The sequence below is a fragment of the Ailuropoda melanoleuca genome, chromosome 2 (genome assembly GCF_002007445.2).
Source record: "Ailuropoda melanoleuca isolate Jingjing chromosome 2, ASM200744v2, whole genome shotgun sequence".
In the NCBI taxonomy this organism is placed as follows: domain Eukaryota; kingdom Metazoa; phylum Chordata; class Mammalia; order Carnivora; family Ursidae; genus Ailuropoda; species Ailuropoda melanoleuca.
Genome location: NC_048219.1, coordinates 77605265 through 77622748, shown reverse-complemented (window position 1 = coordinate 77622748; position 17484 = coordinate 77605265). Strand labels below are relative to the sequence as shown.

At 47.1% G+C, this 17484-nt stretch overlaps 1 protein-coding gene and 1 long non-coding RNA gene across 10 annotated transcripts in view; one reads left to right on the top strand and one right to left on the bottom strand.

Moving 5' to 3' along the window:
• Positions 1 to 3463: 3463 nt before the first annotated feature.
• On the bottom strand, positions 3464 to 5767 carry LOC117801031. Its single transcript, XR_004623351.1, has 3 exons — positions 5506 to 5767; positions 5138 to 5212; positions 3464 to 4202 (listed from the first exon to the last, which is right to left on the bottom strand). It is a non-coding gene; the product is annotated as an uncharacterized LOC117801031 (long non-coding RNA).
• Positions 5768 to 8561: 2794 nt separating this feature from the next.
• The window catches only part of KCNA2 (potassium voltage-gated channel subfamily A member 2), a 41462-nt gene continuing 32539 nt past the window's right edge, over positions 8562 to 17484 (top strand). For 4 of the 9 annotated variants that reach the window (XM_019809048.2, XM_034654063.1, XM_034654062.1 and 1 more), the window contains exons 1-2: positions 8563 to 8841; positions 14071 to 14229. The gene's annotated coding sequence lies outside the window, so the exon portion shown is untranslated. Of the gene's footprint in view, positions 8842 to 14070; positions 14230 to 14259; positions 14366 to 17484 lie in introns of those variants that run through there. The other 5 variants (XM_011236154.3, XM_034654066.1, XM_034654069.1 and 2 more) reach the window with 4 other exon arrangements.

Genomic DNA, 17484 nt, shown 5'->3' with positions numbered 1-17484 from the left:
AATCACACAACTGGTAATTGTGAGTCACAGGCTGATTCATCTCATAAAGTAGCTAAACCTCTCATCTTATAACACGGACCTTTAATTCCTCCACTGGTAATTCAGAAGTGAGCTTGCAGCTGTTATATATCGCCATTATTGTTGGTTGTTACAAGCATGTCAAGAGTTTTGTTTTGAGGTTTTTGTTTTGTTTTTTGTTTTTTTAAACGAAGCTTAAACTGAAATAACAGATTGCCAGAGATTTAAAGTAGGAAAGCAGTGCTTTTAAGCGGGAGTCAAAATTTCAAGTTAATGTTTTAATAATTATGTCTTTATTTGGCTCAATTTCATTTGGGTTTCAGTCCAACAATCATCTCTTCAACATATTCTGAATAGATCAAACAATGCCCCTTCCATCCTAAAATGCCATGCTAAAAATGATGGGCTTTATTGGATTCTGAAAACACTTCAAGAACAAAACAAAGCGAGTAATCATACTTGTAAAGCAAGAGGAAAGGGCTTGTATAATGCAGTCAGCGCACCTCTGAGCTTTCTGGCCAAAAAGCCAGACAATTGCATACAGCTTTACTTGACTTCCTTTGTCAAAAAGATCCCAGGGGGGAAAAAAAAGAGGCTTCTAGCTTCCACTGGTAATTCTTTTTTTTTTCAAGATTTTATTTATTTATTTGACAGAGAGAGAGACAGCCAGCAAGAGAGGGAACACAAGCAGGGGGAGTGGCAGAGGAAGAAGCAGGCTCCCAGCGGAGGAGCCTGATGTGGGGCTCGATCTCCGGACTCTGGGATCACGCCCTGAGCCGAAGGCAGACGCTTAACGACTGAGCCACCCAGGTGCCCCTCCACTGGTAATTCTTAATCTCATTCCTTCATGAGGGCCCAGCGCTATTCCAGCTTTGTATGTGAGTAAGAAATGGGAGGCATCCCTTCCTCTAAACCCACACCTCTGTTTAAAGTCATCTTTGGGAAGAACTGGACTCAAAAACCTCAGAATCTTGCTACTAAATGGTCCCCCAAGGACCAGTGGAATCAGCATCACCTAAAAGCTTGTTAGAAATGCAGAACCCCAGTCTCCACCCCAAACCTACTGAATTAGAATCTGAATTTTAATAAAATCATAGGCACCTGAGAGTTTAAGAAGCTGCTGCTATCAGAGGGCTACGACATCACCTCACCCAGAGACTTTCCACCTGTGAGCCGTCAGAGTGGCTGAACAATGTCTTAAATTCAAATCAGATTTAAGCTAAACTAATCCACCTTGCTTCTATATAAATTTGTTTTTATAAAGTCCAAAAACAACATGGCAAAGAATGAGTACTTTCATTCGTGAGCACTAAGAATAGAAAAGCTACTACATTTTTCCATTTAGGATCGGATTCTACTTCTCAGTGCAGTCTAAATGTTTCATCCCATAATGAAATGGCCCTCTTCCAAACCTATCCCTCAATAGATAGAAACCCTTGGTAAAGCCCCAGGTTTGCCCTAGGCTTCATGAGTGTTGATAAGCTGGTAGAACAGTAGTTCTCGTGTATCAAATGCCAGCACTCAATGACAGTAGACACTTTACCAGGCACTGTTCCTAGTCTTCACCTTATTAACTTATTGAATTCTCAAAACAACCCTAAAAGACAGATTCTATTATTAGTGTCCCCATGTTAGAGATGAGGAAGCTGATCCATGGAGAGGTGAAGTAACTTGCCTCAAGGCATGAAACTAGAGGTTGGCAGAGCTGGGATCTGAAGCGTCCTCCGGAGCCCAAATGCTTAGCCATGCGGCCATATTATCACCAAATGCCTGGGGTACGTTCTTTCTGCCCTACCTACAAGGTAGATAGCGTGCAGTTGAGAACACTGAGGTCTTAGAGCTGGTAAATGATGAAGCCTCTATGTTTTCCCCCCATGATTCCACCATAGCTTTGAGCCACCTTCCAAACTGCAAATCCCAACTATTCTGAACAGGCTGGCTCTATTTCAGTATGATACAATCAGAGCCCAGGACTTCAGTTCCCTCTGTCAGTGTAACAAAGGGAAGAACACCTTATCTCATGCCTCCTCCCTTCCAGCCAAATTCAACATGTATATTTTATATGTATCCAGCGTGGGATATTTTATAAGCCCGGGTGTTCAGCCCGGTCCACCGCGGGTCTTCATGTATACAGGTCAAACCCTGGTCCTGAACACATACGTCTACCAAAGTGCTTGCCCTGGAGGGCCCCCTCACTGCCGCACTGGAAAGCCATGTTTTAGTCATTAGTATTCTGGTCAGACAAGAGACCTCCCTTGCAGAGCTGCGGTGGAGGGGAATGAAGCTTTGCGCACTATAAATAGTGATTTTATTAAAATGTAGAAAATTGTTGAGAAACAGAAAAGAGGTGGGGGTAGGGGGTTGCCACGGCAACTCAACCCTCCCTCAGTTTTCAAAGAGCAGGGAAGACTAAGGAATAGTAAATAGAGAAAAGGAACTAGAGGAAGTCTGAGTGACACGATCACAAATGGAATGAGACAGATCTGGAGAGACAGAGAGGAGTTTCAGACTGAGTGATGAGCTGGGAAGCAGGGGGTGGGCCTCACGAGGGGATGCCCTTCCTCATAGTGCAAGGAGCCTGGCAGGGGTAAATCTCTGTTATCAGCTTTACCACACGGCTCAGCCACACAGGTCAGCAAGTAACGTGGCCCTCGACGAATGATTTATGGATAAATGAATCTATCTCACAAGGAAGCAGGAATTCTCCTGCCATCCTCCAGAGAACTATCCCCCATGAACTCTGTGTGTATTTTTAGATACTGGTTCTGGAACCACCGTACTTCATCCCCACCCCTTACTCCTGGATGTGGATTGACTCCAGGCAGATCAAGAAAGATCAGGACTGTCCAGAACTCCACTCACTCCTTAGACATTAGATAAATTCACATATAACGAATCCAAAATATATTATTTTGGGAAACTAGGATAAAAAGATAATTTTATTCAGCACTTTACAGGTTACCGTGTACTTTCACATTCATATGATGCATGAGAGAGGAGCGCCAGCAATCTGGGATTACTCAACCCTACAGTAGCCCATGGAATTTGGTGCACAGCACAGACTGAAATTAAGTGATTACACTCTCTTGCACACAAGCAATTCCCATCTCTCCTGGAGAATGGGCTTAATGCTGATGGCTTACACCATCTTCAGTCTGTCTTCGTCACACACTGTGACAGCTGTCCCCACTAATTAACACTTCCGCTTTGGGGATGGTGGGGTTGGGGGGTGGAAAGCGTTGGAGGAGAGAGAGAGAGAGATGTCCACGTAGATACACACAGGCAGCTCTGTATCTATTCTGCTCCTGGAGGGGAGCAGCGCTGGAGATACACAAGAGATTATCCAAAAGTCATTTTTTTTAAAGATTTTATTTATTTATTCGACAGAGATAGAGACAGCCAGCGAGAGAGGGAACACAAGCAGGGGGAGTGGGAGAGGAAGAAGCAGGCTCATAGTGGAGGAGCCTGATATGGGGCTCGATCCCATAACGCCGGGACCACGCCCTGAGCCGAAGGCAGACGCTTTAACCGCTGTGCCACCCAGGTGCCCCCAAAAGTCATTTTTAAGACTGAAATGCATGAAATAAATGGTAGTGGAGGCTACCAGCAGATGTTTGAGTTAATTTTTAAGTGAGATTGCATTTTCCCCCATGCACTCTGAACGAGATAGCAAGAGGAAGCTGGTTAAGGGGAAAGTAGTCTGGGGTTAAAAGCTGGCCCCAGATAACCCACAGATCCCCTTACAGAGCAGTGAGCCATGCCACATACACCTGGGGTACAGTATTCACATTACTGCCTCCTCACTGGTCAGCCCTCGTGCACATGGAGCAGGGCTCAGGAGCTCCAATGTCATGATGGAAGGGAGGAGTGTTGCCAGACCAAAAAGCTGTCTCCCCAGGCAGAGTAAGGGATCCTCAGACTGGAAAAAGATGATGCATGAGAGCAGAGGTTCTGGGTGATATCAATGCATACTTGATCGCCATATCCTAGAGGAGCACCCACCTGAGCCAAATACCTGGAGAGGCAAGTTTATTAAGTCCAACAGGCGTTCAAAATGGTACATAGTAGGTCATCAACAGAGACGAGAAAGCCAACATTTGGAGAAGATAGATCATGAATTTGAACCATACACCAAATCTTCGGTCTGATGCTCTCAGTATTGCTCTCATTTCTTGAGGTAGGGGCTGGGGAGGAGGGGAATAGATAGTCATTGATTAGAACGGCATTGCTACAAAGTCAAAATGAGAGAAACTTGTGGCTCTGGATTATATATTTGCAGGTTTGGCTGGAGAGTTGAAAAGGGGCACCAGTATTCACAAGTGCAAATTGGGAAGCCACAATTTGGTTGGGTTTCCTGTATTGAAGTCAGCCCCTCAGTGGTGAGTGGAATCCATTTCTACGAGTCATCAAATGCTGTCTTTCCCTAGTTTTGTCATCTCTCCCTACACACACACACACACACACACACTCACAGATACTCACACACAGACTTCTGTTATTTCCCTGATTTCCCCTTCTCTTCACTTTTCTCTTTTGTGAAGTCACACACAGTCTCTCACCTCTACATCAGCTGCATTTATCTATCCAGGGCAAGTGTTAGCATCTGTCCAGCTAAATCCCAGGGTCCTGACTGCCCAACTACTCTCTCCAAGACTGCGCTAACAGACAGCCAAGAAAAGCTTATAGTAATGATAGCCAGTATTTATGGAACACCTGCTTATAACGTGCAAAGCACTGGGATAAATAGCTCTCATGCATTCCAATTCCTGAATATCTCATCCAGTCCTTACAACAATGCAACAGCCTTGGGAAGTGTTACCATCCCTATTATATGGATGAAAATCTGAGACAGAGAGGGGTCAGTAACTCTCAGAAAGTCACAGCGATGATCAAGGGCAAGGCTGGAGAAACATGAACTGCTTCCCTTCTGCCTGCTCAGCATTCTAAATATATTTGATATCATCTAAGTTGTGTTCCTCAAGAATATATGTTTATATTAAAATATTCTAACTGATTCAGTATTCAGTTCATAATCGGGCAATTCTATTTTGTAATTAATCTGTTTTCTCAATGATGAGTTTATATATGCCGTCTCCCACTCTCCATTTCGGCCACTCACATCAATTTCTTCATATTCTGGTGTCCAGCAACCAACCAGCCATCTTCTCTTGTTCTCTTTTCTGATCTTAATTTCCTGCATTAGAAAGGTAGGTGGGACAGGGTGAGCTCAGCAGTGCATCTCTTTCTTTAGTCTACAAAGCCTCTCATGTTTCCCATAACCCTTTGAACCGCCTCTTCCTTGCACTACCTTACTGTCTCACTCCTTACTTGCCCTTATTCTTAAATGCTCGGTCCTCCCAGAGTCAGTTCTTTTTCAATAACCAACAATTATTTGGACCCTGTCAACATGGCACCATCCCAGAACTGTATGTAGATGGCTTTCAGAGGTCACCAGCAGCCTCCACTGAGCCTCTTCTCGGGTCTTACCCTCTTGAAGTCTCCATATTTTTGGCTTCCATGACACTGAACTGCCTTGCTTCTCCTCACTAGTGTTATTCCTCTTTAGTCTTCCTCATGGTTCCTCTTCTTCTGCCTGTCCCATCAGTGTTCTGTCACCAAGGTCCAGCCTTAGTCCTCTTTCCTTGTCCTACAGTCCCTTCCCGGGCCATGATTCATTCCCGTGGTGCGACCTTCTTTGGAGCTAGCTCCCAAATCCACCTCCCTATCCTTAGCCTCTCTCTCTAGTGCCTCTTTTCCAACAGGCTGCAGGTCACTGCCACTGGGATGACTCACTAGCATTTTCAACCCAAACGGTCCAAGTAGAGCAATTTCTGCCTTTTGCTTAACCAGCGCCTTCTTCTGACTTCCCTATTTCCAGCAAATAGCACCGCGCCCTTAGTCACCCGGGTAGAAAATTATGTTGTAATCTTTGATTCTCTCATCTTCTTCCTCACCCGCTATATTCTATTAGTTTTAAAATATAAAATGGTTCGACCTCCAATATCTCTTATTACTACCCCGTTCAACGGGCCTCTGTTGCCTATTGACAAAGTGAGAAGTCTCAATGGCTTTGCGTTTCCTCTCTCCGTTGGTAGCTCAAACCAACGCTTCTTATTCCAGTTTGCTTCAACCAAATTAGATTCTGCCCTGTTCTCAAATGCATACCAAAATTCCCTGCCTCCTCTGATCCATGCTGTTCTTAATAACCGCAACATTTCCCTCCAATACACACAAGTCTTCCCTGACCTCCGTACCCACAACTTAATGAGTCTTCCTAAGTTTTTGTGGTATTTTTCACGGTCTACTCTTTATTTTTATCTGTCTATTTGTTTCGCATCCTAAAGTAGACCGTGGATTCCATGCCTCAAGTATCTCTGTTTTCCCACAACCCTACATAACAAATGCTTGTCAGATTCTCATATATGTTTGATGAGTGGAACTGAGTTGGGACTCAGTGGCCATATAGAAAGCACCAAGTTGCCAGGACCCTCTCCTCTCCTAAAACCAAGCAAATATTCTCTTAATTGTCCCCATCCTAAAAATGAGCCCCCTTTTCCCCCATGGCCTGAGCACTGCCCATGTGTCTCATGCTGTTCTAAGCATGCACTTCTTTTCACTTCTTGAAACCTCTGAGCAATTCTGTGAAGTAGACACTGTAATCTCTATTTTACAGATGAGGAAACTGAAGCAGAGAGGTTAACTGGTGTGTCTAAATTCAAACAGCTAGTATGGAAGGAGCCAGATTCTCACCCAGACCGTCAGGCACCAGAGCCCATCTCAGACCACAATGTTATAATGAAATGCAGATTCAAAAAGGGGGGATTTTTACTTGTAGGTTTTGATGATCAAAATCTCAAAACCCACAGCCTGGGTAGGTCTTCCCACATATGGCCAGATATGTACAGATGTGTAGCTGATGTGAGTGTATGTGCAATGGGAGGAGGGATAGGTCTGTCTTTGTATTTTGCTGTTTTCAGCTGATGCTTGTGTATTTGCTATTATTTCCCCAACACAAACTTCCTAAGACAAGGCAGTATCGTCCATGACTTTATTCTGCCACTGGAGTCTAATCCAGGGCTTGTCATATAGTAGGTGACCCACAATTTTAGGGCTGAATGATATTTTTATGTATAAAATGCTCAAGCCATGCATCTCCATTAAAGCTTGTGTCGTCTGCGCCCACTTCTCCCAGCCTCCTGACACACACCCACTCTCTCACAGAGCAGGTGCAGTTCAACAGAATGTAAGCAAATCAGCTCTGAATGTCAAAACAGGATTTTACTCCATTATTAATTTGGGAGAACCAGGAGAACAGCAAGTAAATATCCCAATGAGGTCATGCTATGAAGTATGTGAAACCCTCTCAGATCTAATATTTAATTTAGACTCTACTGTCTGAACAAATTTTCAGCTTTCCAGATTCAAGCCAGAGGCCATCAGACATGGCTTAGAATGATAACTCAGTAGCTGTAGAAGTCCAATGCAAAGGCCAAGGCTGAAGGAGGGGCAGCTTCCCAGGAACAGGTGCCCAGAGGGCAGAGGCTGAAATGCTTCTCCAAACAGACCAATTAGCTCAAGCACAGAAACCAGAGCCTGAGCCCTGACATCTGGATAAGTTGGGCTACAGGTCAGAGCTTGGCCTAAAGCTTCTGTAGGTGGCCAGGTTCTGGACCAGCATTGGCCTCCTGCTGCTCTGTGCTCTTCAGGCCAGCCAGAAGGGAGATCCAAGCACATGAAATGCCACTTAGGGCTGAGGCAAGTTGGCAGGTTCCTGACAGCTTCTCTCCAGCTGTAATAATCAGTACGTGTTGGAACCATAGTGAATGTCAAAGAGGACAGGGGAAGAAGACTGGAGGCATGGAGAAGCAATGAGGAAAAGAGTTTCAGAGAGTGAAGGCCCTACTCATTCAACTCACCCCACTTCACCTGCCATCCTTGGCACCCATGTCTATAGCCACCATCCTCTGATCCCGACAGGCTGACTTCCTGTGGCCTCCAGACCTGGTGGTCCCTCCCCATGTCTCCCAAGCCTCTGTCCAGGCATATGTGTTACACATGAGCTGTCTCCCTTGTACTTCTGTGCTCATGAACTGTAGATCCACTCTCTCCTCTCCTCTGATACCTCCCTGAGCAAGGATGTGTCTGCTCTTAGCTCAGCATCCCAAGCACATAAAGCAGACTCAGCTCCTAGAGTCAAGAAATGCATGAAAGCTTAGGACGGAGAAACAAATCTGTCAGTCACCCCACATTGTTTCAGCAGGGGACTTCTCAGGGCCTGTTAGGAACCAGCCACCAAAATCTCTCTCATCAGACCTCCTGAAGGGCACCCATAATGCTCAGGCCCCACCCAGAGGGAGACCCAGCTCCCAGGCAGGTCCTGACATACTGAAGGCTCTATCACAGAGCTAAGGGATAAGGATGGGTTTGGCTTCCCTGGGTCTATTCAGTCTGCAGAGCTGACTGATGAGCTTATGCCAGCTACTGGGGGAGGAAATGCTGCCAGTGAACACAAAGTAATCCTACAGCAGAAAAGGAAGTGACAGCTAGGGCCGGAACCCCACCTCACCCTGAGCATTTAACAGTCTCCAAGCAGGTGCAAGTTACCCTAGATAACACATTCTTTTTTATTTTTCTAAATTTTTTTGAAGATTTTATTTATTTTTCAGAGAGAGAGTGAGCAAGCAGGGGGAGCAGCAGGCAGAGGGAGAAGCAGGCTTCCTGCTGAGCAAGGAGCCCGATGCGGGGCTCGATCCAAGGACCCTGAGATCATGACCTGAGCTGAAGGCAGACGCTTCACCTACTGACCCACCCAGGGATCCCAAGGTAACACATTCTTTCCTGCTCCTCAAAGTTCCTTTCAGACAAAATCTGATTTTCATGAGCATCAAGGGCAGCCCTAAACCAATACCTTTGACTTGGTCATTGGGGAAGGCGCAAGGAGAACTGGTGCATGACTCATTTATTTCAGACATCTTTGGTGGCTTTCCTCTTCCGCAATCCTTGGCCTCTGCAAGTATGGTGTTAATGATGGAGCCCCAAGGCTTGGTGAGACTGTCCCCTCCACTGCTGGACACTCCCAGGCAGCTGAGAGTTGGCGAGCTCTCACTGAGTGTCCCACTCTGTGTTAGCCACTGTCTAGATCTCTAACTCCATGTCTCTAAATCCACCAGGTCAGTATTGTTATGATTCCCACATTCAGAAAAGGAAATGGTGGCTTGGAGAGGTTGACTCACTTGTTGAAGATCACGATTGCTTAAAAGTAGCAAAGCCAGGGTTCAAACCCAGAGCTGTTAACTAGAGCGGGGTTGCAAACTGCAGTCCCTCCACTGTGCGTCAGTGAAACCATGCAGGTGTCAGAAAGGTGGGAGGAGGTGGTACCTGTGATGAACTGGGGTGCAGGTGCCTTATTCCGAGGAGGCAGCTGCCACCCCGGTACTGTTTATTGTTCCATGACAAAACATGCCCCTGGTGCTCAGCCCTTCAGGTTTTTCAAGATAAGTGTAGATTTATAAGCATAATTTCCCAATTTGTATTGGTTACCAATGCAATTTTTTAAAATCACAGTGCAGGTCAACACTGAATGGAACTCATAATCACATGTGTGAGCAGATTCGTGACCATGCCCATTAAGCCCAAGGTCTTAACCACTGGGCTTTATTGTGTTAAAATGATTACATAGGTCTGTGTCTGGGGATTTGTAGCTTTTCTACCTGTTATTTCCAACTGCTGACCTCAGTTCTGCCATCTGGAGCAACAAGGGTTCATATTCTTCTGTCCTCTTCTCTAGACTAAACATCTCAACAGCCTCAAGCCTTCCCCTCCTGGTTGGTTTGCAGGACTTTGCCATCCTGGCCGCTCCTCCAGGTGTGCCTCAGGCACATTCCCACCTGCTCACATGACTCCCCAGATCCACTGCTTGGAACTGAGCCCTATGTTTGAGGTCTATGTATGACATGTAGAGCAAGGCAGGCTCCCTGCCCCACAAAGACTTGTCCAAGAATGGAACCCAAGGCCACTTGGCTTGTTGGAAGCTAAGGATTCACCTCAGGTTAAGTGAAGAGACTCTGGTCCCTCTCGCCAGTAAAGGGCTTCTCAGTCTCCGAGGTGATTGTGACATCCCCACTCACCAGCGCTTCCCACCATGGTCCTGAACAATCACCCCAGTCCTTGCAGGGACTGCTCCAGGGTTAGCAAGCTAACACCTATGGCTGTCAAGCCCACCCCTGGCTGACCTTCCTTTCAGAGAAGACTGTGCATGGCACCAAGAATCCATCCCCCTGTGTTGTGAAACAAACCTCACCTTCCTTCCCAGTTCCTCTCCCCTGATATCTGGGGGGAATTTTCCATGATTCAGCATGCCCACCCTAAAATTCACCCCCATTTCCTGACCCTCACTGACCAAAGCATACCACGTGCAGTCTAAAAGCCTGGCTGTCACCACCTGGTCAGAAACAAAGGGGGTGAGTCAACAGTGAGAACCCAGTGGGTCTGAGGAATAATTCCAACAGCTCGGCCCAAACCCTCCACACTCACAGTAGCTGTGGGCTTTCCCATCTGCCAAAGGGTGGGGGCCTCTTTGATTCTAGACCCACCTCCCAACTTCCCTTCTGAAATCGGGAAATGCAAATCTGGCGAGCTGCTCTGAAAACTGAAAAAAGCAAAGTGGCCTATCTTCTACTCTTGCTCTGCCTCTGGCCCTTCCCAGTGGCCACTGGGGCCGGGACAGAGCAGACCAGCTGGGTTTTCCCCTGAGCAGTGACTCACAGATGGCGTTTCTCTGGCACAGACTCTCACAAAGGTCCCAGCTGGGAAGGTTTCCTGGTGGCCAAGTGATCCCTCACAGCTGCCAGCCCGGCGACAAGGGATTCCAGCTGGTGCTAGGTGACGAAGAACAGGTCCAGGCTTTATCCCTTGGCCACAGGACCTGTCTGTCCCACTTGCTAGTCTCAGGATGTAATTCATCATCGAGGTCACTGTGGAGCACCAGAGCCCTCAGCCCATCACAACTACCTTAGGAAAATCAGTTTTCTGGAAGGGCAGCACGACCACCACAGAAGAGCGCTGGCTTTTCAGTGACCTCAGTGCAGCGGGGTCCTGGAGCTGCCCAGTCGCTCACCAAGTCCTTAACACTCAAACTGACAAGGGCCCACAGATAAGGACACATGACCAAGGACACGCTCTATAGCACACAACAGCAAAAGGCTCCTGCAGGCTAAGGACCAAGTGAGACCACGGATTTTAACATTACTTTGAACAGTTGAATCCTCACTCCAAATAAAATCTCATGCAGAACCACAGTATTCAGGCAGATCCAAGGGTAGGTGCTGGGGTGGACACCAGGATGGAGCCAGGAGCCCATCCCCACTCTGACTCCCTGCAATCCTGCCAGTAGGAAAAGGGAATGAATACACATGTTAGGTTAATTTCAATTTTGTCTCAGCCACTTTCTAGCTGCCTGTACTCAGGCAAGCCCCTGCATCTCAGCTGCTAGATCCAGCGCCACCTGCTCTCCTCACCTTAAGGAAACCTCACAATCCCCTACGGCCGTGTAGTCTGCAGCCCTTTCAGATAACCATGGTTCGTTGTCCCCCATGTCCCTCTTCTCAGAGCCACTACCCCCAGGCCTCCTATAAAAACAGCTGCTCTCGTGAAGCTCCTGGGGCCTGGCTGAAGCACCAGCTTCCCCTTCTTGTTCAGTGTCTGTCAACAACCTGGTCCCTCTCCAGTCATGGAAAGCCTGGGGCCCTGGCCCTCAGGTCCGGGCATCACCTTGACATGAGGCTCCTGTGCTCTGTCCATTCAGCACCTCTGCCTCTTCTACTCCCGGATCCCACATCCCAATTCCATCTGGGCTCCCACCCACGGTCACATCCAGGACTTTGACGAGACCTGCTGCTTCTTGGGAATTTTAAACCAACACACCATCTCACCCAGCCCTCAAGCTCTCCCAACTCCCTCTGCTTGGCTTGGACACCTTATCAACACCTCCTACCTTTGATCACTCTCTTTTCTCCCAGGCTATCGCCTTCCTCCTGTCTTCACTCTGGCCAATAGGTGGCCCAGAGCCCTTAATCATTGCTTTAAGTGCTTTCTTGCTGAATTTTCAACTCTAAGAACACTCATTGTACTGCTGTCACCCTCCCTCCCCAGCAAATCACACCCCAGAACTGGATGGAGACTACAGTGTCTTCCTGACTCCTTTCCCCAGATTACAGAGTCCTGATAGAGAAGATGGCAGAGCCATGAGGATAGGGGTACTGCCCCGTCCTTCTCTCCCACCATGCTCGGACAGAGCTCAGTCTGCCTCAGTGAACAGCTTTCTGCTCTGGGCTGCAGAGCCCCGACTCCACCCAGCCTGGCTCTCAGCAGAGCCCACTTCCCTCTTCTCATCATCAAGTGCAACAGGTCCTACCGGATGGCTGTCCCTTCACCTGTGCTCAGCCAGCCATCCTCCCTCTGGGGATTCTCTTTCCTTACTTCTCCTGCATCCTTAACTGCTCGTTCCATAGCCATTTCCCTCCATACATTTCTTCCATTCCAAACCAAAAACCCTCAAACAAAGAAGACTCTTCTTTATTCTGACATCCCCTTCTACCACTGCCATTTTACTTTTTTCTTTTATATTCAGATTTCTTCAAAGTGTAGCTCTGAGTCCTTTTCCCTGTCTCCTCATATCCCACTCACCCCTTGGCCCATAGCCTAGGCTTCTGCTCCACACTGTCACACTGAAACCACAACCTCCTTGTTGCTAACTCCAGATGCCTGAGCTCAGCTGCTTTTGACTGCCCCCTACCTCTATTAGGACTTCTCCATCATCACTGCCCCCAACCTATCTTCCGAATCTCTGGACCTGCCTTCTCCATTCCCCTGGCAGCTCCTCCTTCTCCTCCAAGTCCCTAAATGTCCCTGTTACCCTCTTTTCTGCAACCCTGCCGCTAGTGTCCTCTTATCCATGTTGGAGATCTCATCCGTGCAGACTCTAGATCTCCTTAGGGATCCAGCCCCAGACTGTCTCCTGAGCTCCAGGCAACCTCTAAATTTCACTGCACTCCCCACTCAGTCCTGCCATGGACCCCTCAGACTCTGCAAGGTCCATCCAGGTCACTGAGCCTGTGACCCCACCGCTGCAGTATCTCTTACCAGCTCATGCCCACATGGTGTCTGCGGGGACAAGCAGTAGCTTGCCTTCTGGCTTCTCCTCTGGCCTCCCCACCTCCTGCACCACTCCCTCCCATCTGTCTCTCAGCAGCCAGAGTGAATGTCCTTAACAGGAAAATCAAATCATGTCGCCCCTCTGCTTAAAATCCCTCCAGGCTATTTACTCCAATGAAAAGTCCAAATAGCCTTTGCAGAGCCTTCCAGACAGACACTATGAGATCTGGCTCCTGCTACCCTCTCCATGTGCCTCTCTGTGTTTTCCTGCATGGGATGCTCTGGTTGTAATGAATTGCTTAAGATACCTGGGCCTTCCATGTTGTCTCCCCTCAAGATTTTACAAGTGCTGATTCCTTTTCCTAATTCTTCCTATGGCTAACTAGCTCCTGCTGGCCCTTTGGTGCTCAACTCCTAGTCACTGATTCTGGAAGCTTCCATGGCCTCCCCCAACCCCTCCCTTTCTGTGTTCCCACAGCACCCTGCACTTTGCTTCCTCATAGCACTTCTCCTGCTCCACAGTAATTGGCTGTTCACTAGCCTGTGTACCCATTAGGCTTTGAGGGTTTTGAAGACAGACACTGGGTCTTAACTGTGTGTTCCTAGCACCTACAGGCCAGTCAGTGCTCAACACATTGTTATGAATGAATGAATGAATGAATGAATGAATGAATGAATGAGGAGATTGCATTTTCTTAGCCTCAGAAGGCACTAGATTTCCGAGAATAAAAATCCAATTTCCCCAGGGACTTTAGGCTTCTATAGTGTCCTTCCCATCCTGTTCACCAAAGAGCCTCGGGCGCACAGGGGATCTGGATGGTTTCCCCAAGCTTCTCTCCAGGGTATCCCCTGCTGTCATCCCCAGGTGCCATTCACAGACCTCCTTCTTTCTCTCTTCAGCTCATCTGTAATGATTTAAGAGCTTGATGAATGCAGGGCACAGGCCAGAGGAGGAGAAAAGAACTTGCTTTTCTTTGAGGAGAAAAACCTACTCTTGCCCTCCCCTACTGCTGTGACAGGAAACACCTGGAGATTGTTGGTAAAGCATCATGCAAACAGGTAAACCACCAAAGCGGAAACAGAGTGCACTTAGCAAGAAAGCAAGTGCTGATGGGGCACTCAACAAGTAAGCCTTCATCTGGTGTCAAACTAGAAGATTTCCTTAAGGAGAGCTTTGGGCTGGGTCTTCAAGGAGGTGAGAGAAAAATAGGGGCAGCAAAAAGGAGCATGATGGGTGGGTATTAACAGACAAGGAACGATGTGAGCAAAGGCAGAGAGGACAGGAGGTGTCTCATGAGCCATATTGAGGAACGACAGGTGTAAGGTGGTGCACTTTGATGGGGACATATCTTAAAGGCCAAACAGGGGATTCTGGGCCTTCCCAAAAAGCAATATGGGGGTTTGTGGTGGAATGAAGGTGAAAGGAAGGTGCTCTGGGAAGGGTTCTGAATAAGGTGTCTCCAGAGCAACAGGCTGAAATCTGGGGATTGAAAATTGAAAGGAAGAGGCCAATACCACAGCATTGATTGTAACTCCCAAACAGCCCATCGAGACCAGAGGGGCAGGGTTGGTCCCCTTCTTCTCCAGTGTTTCAGACAGAGACCCTGTGCAGGGTGTGGACCCATCCCTGGCCTGCCTTGGGCCCCGCCATCAGTGGGCTTTGTGCTGCCATCTGGTGGTGGTATTATGGAAGAACAGTCTTAGTGGTTCCAGGACTCGCAGACTCTCGGGGGTGTGGCCAAGGAGGGTGATGTCAGTGGATGCTGGAGTTTGCTGAGGCTTTTTGAGCTGCGAAAGTGGTGATACTGGGGTCCTGAAATCCTTACTCTTTCTAAAAGGTGCAATTTCTTTGCTCTTTCGATTGTCTCTTTGGATTGTCTCTTTTTGGCCATTATTTAGCCCAGAGGCCGGCACAGAGTAGGCATTTTCTTTCCTAATAATAATAATAATGAATTAACAACTGGTGAATGCTTACCATGCCCCAGGTACTTAGATATATTATTATCTTAACTATTCCTTATAACAACCTTGAGATGAGTATGTTAAGAATTTTTTAATAGGGGCGCCTGGGTGGCACAGCGGTTAAGCATCTGCCTTCGGCTCAGGGCGTGATCCCGGAATTATGGGATCGAGCCCCACATCAGGCTCCTCTGCTATGAGCCTGCTTCTTCCTCTCCCACTCCCCCTGCTTGTGTTCCCTCTCTCGCTGGCTGTCTCTATCTCTGTCGAATAAATAAATAAAATCTTTAAAAAAAAAAGAATTTTTTAATAGAAGAAAGAACTGATGCCATGAGCAATCTGCTGAGTCACTTGGGAAATGTTTACTGAGCAACATTGTATGTCATAGTGTGCTAGGCACTGGGGACATGGAGGTGACTGCCATGCATAAGGTCTGTCCTCCTGGAGTTAACAGCCTGGAGGAGGAAAAAGACATTATGCAAACAGTACCATAGTAATTAATTGATTTTATTGTGATTAATAGACTAAAAAGGAGAAAAAGTACAGTGTACTTACAGATGGTGACTAACTTTTGAGTCCACTTGATTAAAAAACATATGCTTCTTCCAGCCTGACTTGCATACTGCTGCATTACATGAATGAATACTCTTTTCTCTTTTCTTCTTTGGCTTTTACTCCCCGACTTTTGACTCTATCTCCTCATGGAATCTACATTTTTTTCTCCCTCTTCGCAATTAAATCCTCTTCTCTGCCCATGCTATATCTTCTGTCTGCCATTATTATCATTTGTTGACTGCATGCCTGCATAAATGAATGAGTCAATGAATTAATTAATGAACTCACGGACATGATTATTGCACAAGCACGTGTCATTCATCCACTGAGGGTCAGATACTTGGTGTGCTTATGAAGACAGGGGTCCTGCTCTCAAGTTGCTCACAGTCGAGTGAGAACAAAAACATGGCAAGAAACAATCACAAGACTGAATAAGCACACAGGAAAAAGAGAGCAACCATGCTGAGGTACCTAACTGAGCCTGCTTCTCCGGTGATCTGTAAATTCTGGCTGTCACAGCAAATCCTTTGCTCCTTGAAAAATGTCCTAGGATGGTTACCCCATTTATGTTGTATCAGTGGTATGAGTGTCCTTCATAATTTATCTTTCCAGTTTATTGGAATATCTCCCAAACAAGTGGTTCCAAAACTTAGAATCCTTGGGATCACCTGGGAATCTTTAAAAATCACTGATGCCAGGCTCTTTCCCATCCCAAACATTCTAATTTAGTTTATCTGAAACATGGCTTGGATATCAGGAATTATTTAAACTCTCCCAGGAGATTCTAATGTGCAAGTTTGGGAACACTCTTGCAGATCCTCATGGATCTGGTCTGGGAGGTGAATGAAATCAGATGGGAGTTTGAGGAAAGCAGGTGAGGCCCTGCAGCCAGGGACTTGCTCCCAGGTTTGAAGGGCAAGGCCATGACTCCCAGAGGAAATGGCTCTGCTGGGCTCGAAGTCAATGGACGACATTGTGAAGTTGTGTCCACTATTTAACAATCATTCTGCACTCACTCTGTGCCTGCTTTGAGCCCAAATTAGTCCGTCTCTGCTCTCATGGATCTGGTTGGGGGACATGGGTCTAAAACATACAAGACAATCTTGTATGATTGCTGAAAAGATGTGGGATGTCCAGGGACATTACGATGGGACATCTAATCTGGGCTCCCTGCCCTTTACATCATCTGCTCTTCTCCAGCACTCTACAAAGAGAACTTGACCAATAAAAAATATACAGGGCATCTGTTATATGTCAGGCACCAGGTACCAAGAAGTGAATGAGGCCCCTGAGGCAGTACGAGGATGAGAAAGATAGATCCCTGCCCTCAAGGAGTTTACAGACTAGGGTGAAGAATCTTTCTCTTTCATTCCTCTCACACGAAACAGTTTGGGGTGAACCCCATCACAGAGTAGAAAACAGTGCTATGGAATGTAGAGGATGACCAGGTTAGCTCTGACATCTAGCAGCTCTAGATGCTCTGACATCTAGAAGGATCCTTTGCAGCAAACCTTAAGATGGGTGGGATTTCTGAGGATGAACATGGAAGAAGAGGAAAGCATTTCACTCCTCCTCGCCTATTTTGCTAGACTCAGGACATGCCCAGGGTGGAGGACAGAGCTGGGGATTGCTTCTTGGTCTTGCATGACCCATGCCCACTAATGTTCCCAGCTGCACACTGCCTTTTCCTGCCAATCGGGGCACACGAGCAGCCTATAATCAGTGAAAAGCCCCATAGACCACAACCATCGTCTGGAAACAATAAGGCTTCGTTGGGTAAGGCCCTTGGGAACTAGCAGT